The following is a 6,000-nucleotide window of genomic DNA, read 5'->3' on the forward strand; positions in this document are numbered from 1 at the left end:
CAGATCATCCACTTTAGGTAAGAGACTTTGGTATTTAAATTGAAATTTAGATGTTTATTATAGGCAAAAAGAGGTGCCATTTAAACTATTTTGAATACTTTTGAGGAAAACCATTTCATCTGTTCATATAATTTCTTGTGAATATCAATCTGAATGTATATCATCATTGTACAGAATGGAAAATCTGTATGTAGCATTTCTGGCTTTTACTTTCGTAATGATATATTTTTATGTGTTATCTAATATTGTTAGGCTCTTAAAGCTCTACATTATTATTATTCTTATCATTTATCTAGCAGTAAAGGCTGCTTGAAGACTAAGATAAATCTCATAAGCAATAGAAATTGACGATCAAGATTAAGTTGCACCTTTGACTAGTGCTACTGCCATTAAAGTGTTCCATTTTAGACTTGTTTTTTGTACATTTCCCAGAGACAATTTTATTCTTCATTTCTCCCTTATTATTGTTTTCTAATTATGTTTTCTTTATTGGTGAAGAAAATAAACTCTTAATGGTTTACTTCTTTTTCCTTGTTGCTTTGCTTAAAATATTTATGTCTGTATATTTCACTTCTGTGATGCCTATTTGATCATATTTTAAGACCAATTCTTTTACAAATAATTTAATCATTCATCATATAACTCTGTCATTCTCCGTCTCTTAACTTTTGTCCATAAAGATGTGTGATAGCACATTGAAACGGAAAAGTGTAGCACCTAGAATACTGAAAGGTACAGCTCTAAATGGTTCTAATTCCTCTCCCCCTTGCCAGTTCCATGCTAATTTCATCCAGTCAGCATGTTCAGATCAGCCTTTGATAACATACATTAATGTGAAGGAGACATTTCAGACTTGTTACATGAGATAAATACTTTACTGATTATGTGATAACCACTTTTAATCTTGTCACTATGATTGAATTTGAATGCTACACTGGCAGTGTGTCATGCGGTTGCATTCAGTTTTGATTGGTGGTTATTGTTTAAGTTCATGGTAAAACAAGAACCACTGATCATAACTGGGACTTGTTCACTGCTTGATACACTGGAATCACTGCATCAAGACACGATATAGATACAAAGCAACATATAAGTTTCTTCCAAAAGTGGCTATTAAATGACCTTTGAGTATCCAAGTCGTACATGGGGACAAAGTTTGAAATGTCTACTTTTACACTGATATATGCAATCAGCGAATGACCATGCCGACGGGATAAAAAATATTAGCAAAGAATTGGCAAGTGAACAATTTTAAACCACAAGTTTCATTTACTGTATTTATGTTAGGATGGATTTCATTGTTTACAATGTCCACTCCCCCCACACTGAGACTTGATCAAGACAAAACTTTGTGGGTAAAGAAGAAATAACACTATTTCTTAAGTTTTGAAGACAAGAACATAATGTCTTCCAAATGATCAAATGACCATCACTTTGATGTGTGTTGAGAATACTGTGTCATAGGCTGTGTATTGTAAATTATGTCAATATGTGGCACAGATATATTGTTTCTTTCCTTAAGGCTTTTTGTGTCACATTTGAAATCGACAAATCTTTTATTTGCTTCTTTGTTTTGTAATTCAACTAACTTGTGTCTCGTCTATTGATGCAGAGATTGCTATATTACCTCTTGTAACTGTTAGAGTTATTATACTATGTATATGGTTTTGTGCCATGATTTATTTTATCAAAAATTATTTCATTTAATATACTTGATTTTTTCGGAAGACATTACTGTGATCTAAAGGAAACAAAGTGTATTATATAAAAAAAAATGAGTCCCCTTGCATTGTCAAAGGTATGATGTAGTTGCTAGTGAAATTCCTTGTACTGTTTTTAATAATGGCACTTGAAAGACTTCTAAATGTGTTTGAAACAAATCCTTTACCATGTACATGATGGCAAATGCACACCTGTCTCTTGATGTTAGTGTTCTTTCTAAAACATTACCGTAACTATTCATACATAACACACTTAAATGCATAACATTTAAACATGGTTCCTTTTGTTGGTAAATTAACTAAACCCTTCATTCCAGCCAAATCAGCATAGACATACAAGTCCATCTATTTTTTAGAAAGTTTTTGTAATGTAACCACTCACTTTATATAGCGTCATTACAACAGTTCATTGATATGATTGCAAATTTATGGTTTTATTATTTGTCTACATACTTCTGGTAATATTAGGCTTTGGATAAATAACATTTTCTTCTCTTTTATCCGTATTTTCACAAATACAAGTCCTGTCAGAAAACATGCTTGACGTTGCAGTGCTTCTAGCAATTTCCAAATGATAGCATTGCCCCATATGTTTCTGACTACATAGTTGCATTTTAAAGCTAAATCTTCAATCACTTTCTACCTTGGTTTTGCTTTTCATGAATTCTACCTTTTTTCTGAATATATTTGGCCATTGGTTTATGAAAACACAATCTAATAAGCTGGTACTTCCCAGACACAGGGATGTCCACCATTATTCACTGTTACAGGTTCACTTATAGTTGGATACTAATTTCATGACAAAATAGTGTACAAGAGGCAGTTGAAGTATACGGTTGACCGCTTCTGTTCTTACAACACAAATTGCTTTTTACATACTATTGTTACAGTTTCGAAACTCAAGTTTGTATATTTTTATCATCAAAGAATAACATGCGGACATTGGGAAGTGATAGTTGCTAACTTACTCGGGAAAGGGCTAACGGTCATTTGCCTTTCAAAACACATGCCTGTGAATGAGCAAGAGTTTGTTGTATAATTGATATCAACACTAGCTACTTGATGGCTTGATGAATACATTTTGCTAAAACAACACTAGAACAAACCTGGTGAAGGCGAGGGGTCATATTAAAAAAAATATGGTTAGTCATTTTACTTCTAAACAAAATCACAGGGTGAAATCGTTTTTCGCTTTCCAAATTTAATGACGAAGTTTACATTTTTAGGTGACTTATTCGCCCACTTTGCATGGTAGCGTGACACCTGATTGTGGAATCTTGCTCTCATAATAGTCTCACAAAAGTTTTGCATAAATTGACTGTTGTGTATATTTTTCCAAATGCATCAATTTGTCTTCATGCAACCACTCATACATCAATGTTTTTATACCCTTATTTTTCAGAACGATGCCCACGATTGCAGTCCAGAAGACACGTTGTACACGCGATTCAAGTTTTGGCCCTTGTCCATGTACAATGTCTTGCTTTTTGCAAGAAAATAAATTTTGCTCAACACCATATTTTCAAAGCTTTGTTATTGCTATTCCTATTGGCTATCAACATAACGTTTTAACTAAAATACTTTGTCATATGTAATTGGGCTTAAATGAGAATGGTGCCAATCTAATGTCCAATATGGTCACAACAGCTGCCATCTTGACAATATTGTTATTGTTGCTGCACCTGACTGGGATGTCTTATCTTGAAAATGTATCTACACTTTCACCCTCTGATCTAGGTGCATTGAAATTCCCAATGACAGTCGTTTCTGTTTAAAAAAAGCAACAAAACAGAAAACACAAAATGTACAGTTCAATACAAATGCGTTTAGTCCTTGTAAAGTATACAAATACACCACTACGAACTTTAGTTCAATTCTGACTGCATTTATACTGTATGGAACTGGTCATTTAATATATTGTTGTTTCTTCCCGGGGTAATTATTTTATAATTGGCTTGAGCAGATGTTCTGCAGAAATAAAGCCAGTGACAATTGCAAACACTGTCGTAACATTTTAGCATCACATTTCAAATTTTCAGCGTGGGAAAGGTGCATTTCTAACACGAAGCCATTTGATTTGGAGCATTGTACTTTACAACTCGTATTATCTTCCTGTCATTAACAGCAGAAGTTTGGTAGTTGCATGTAATTAATCTAACCTGTGTATTGTTAGAAAGAATAATGATGTTGGAAATTGTCCAACCTTAATGTTCAACAATTTAAGGCATTCTACATGGTTGTATCTACATGTGTCCTATTATTTATTTGTTCTTGTAAGGAAAAATATAAAAACAAAATTTTGATATGGTAGGAAAAAATTAATATGTCATATTGTCATGATGAATCAATAATCTAATCGTAATTTAGATTTTTTAATTATTTCATTGCAGTTCCCTGCTTGTGGCTATTGGTGATTTTGGCTAATGCGACAAAAAAATTCAAACATGCAAACAAAGTACAATAGTACTTAGCGGATTTCTGTATTTGGTATACTGCTCTGCAGCTAAAATGTATTAAGTGGAAGACATTGGATTGATTCCTCGTCTCGCGATTGGTCGATAAAATGACAGCAGTTAAATTTACATTTCTTTAACATGATGTAATGACTTTATGCAAATAAAAAGGCCTATGAGTAGCATTAATACCAAGTCTGATCTCTGCAGTTATCACAAACTGGCTTAGTGCTTACTGAATATTATAAAACAAAAACTTTTAAAAAAGTGTTAATTGATCTATTTTGAGAACATTCAGTGAAATTTATCTGCTTTTTTAAATTCTCAGTATTATCTTATCGGAATGTTGTTGTTGTTGTTGTGGGGTTTAATGCCATTTTTCAGCACACGATAGGCTTTGCATGGCGGCCAGTATTAATGGTGGAGGAAGAACCCGGCAAAACCCCGGGAAGAACCACCGACCCACAAGAAGCTACTGGCATGCTTTCTCACATACCCACATTAGCCGAATCGGAATGTACAGATGCACTTATTTCCTTATTTCTGTTGCAGTTCCTGCAATATTCTTGAAGTATCATATGAAATTCAATAGTATTCCGACAAAAAAATTTCTCCGTTTTAAAGCGGAATTCTGTTTTTCTCCTAAGTTAAATGCAATTTTTCTTGATATAGTCCGTGTTTTTTTTATCATTTCTGATCTGGTTTTTCAACGCTCGGTTTGGTCCCATTCCGCAATGACCCTTGTAACGTATTCATTGCATATAGCCCACGACTCTCATAAAGAGTATTCTGATTGGTCAAAAGTTTAAATTCATCCAATGGATCTTCTTATAAAGGAAAGTGATGGCAATGGAAAGAAGAAGCATGCTTGCAAAAAATGGCGTCCCGAGTTGTTGAGAGAGACCATGACACAAGTTTATATAAAGATTTAAAAAACACATGGAAATGGGAATGGCTGGAGTGAAAAGTCAACGAAAATTTAGTTGGTCAGTTTATAAGAAAACTGAACGCTTGAGGACTAGCATATTGTGACCTATGCAATAAAGATACATAAATTACTGAAGTCGTTTCTTTAATGAGTTGCTAGAAACTGTCATTATATTTATCAATGGGTATGCTCACTATATATATATACATATATATATATATATATATATATATATATATATATATATATATATATATATATATATATATATATATATACATGTATATCATTGCCTGATCTGCATAACACAGAAAAAAGTTAAATATCCAGTTGCTTACATTCGAAATTAACTCTGCAATGAAAGAATAAAAACAATTTGTCTATATTAAAATCTGCCATAAACTGGTTTACACACACACACACACACATATATATATAGTTGTGTGTATGTATGGATGTATGCATGTAATAAGAATGGTCAAAAGGGAAGAGGACAAATTTCACTATATTTCACTTATAAAATGTGTACATGATAAAAGTGTTGAGCGACACTAATTTCATTCACAGATGATAATCATTTGTTCAAACCTCTGAGGTGGCCAGGGTGTCTTAGTAATGCATTGATTATGTAGCACTTTGGTAGAGTAATTATAACTGTGCGGTAACGAAAATGCAGTTGTCAGCGCATTTTATGCAATAATGGAATCTGCAATAAAAGAAAAAGACATATTCATGGTGTTCAATGTATGAAATAAATATTAAGTCAGTATAAAGTGTAACTAATTTTTAAAACACAAGTTTTGTTAAGTAGCACAAATGGCACTACTCTTGTATGTAGATATACATGCATGTACGTAAGTATGAATGGGTGGATGGATGGATGCATACAAGTTGTGGA

The 6,000-nt window shown here is 33.0% G+C and overlaps 1 protein-coding gene across 4 annotated transcripts in view; it reads left to right on the forward strand.

The window, feature by feature from the left end:
- LOC149786908 (AAC-rich mRNA AAC4 protein-like) overlaps nt 1–3,240 on the forward strand; it is a 66,168-nt gene extending 62,928 nt beyond the window's left edge. For all 4 annotated transcript variants that reach the window (XM_089977435.1, XM_089977433.1, XM_089977434.1 and 1 more), the window contains one exon: nt 3,124–3,240. The gene's annotated coding sequence lies outside the window, so the exon portion shown is untranslated. The remainder of the gene's footprint in view (nt 1–3,123) is intronic.
- Nucleotides 3,241–6,000: the final 2,760 nt, after the last annotated feature.

Source organism: Sinohyriopsis cumingii, chromosome 12, assembly GCF_028554795.1.
Source record: "Sinohyriopsis cumingii isolate HCF-2022 chromosome 12, ASM2855479v2, whole genome shotgun sequence".
Taxonomy (NCBI): domain Eukaryota; kingdom Metazoa; phylum Mollusca; class Bivalvia; order Unionida; family Unionidae; genus Sinohyriopsis; species Sinohyriopsis cumingii.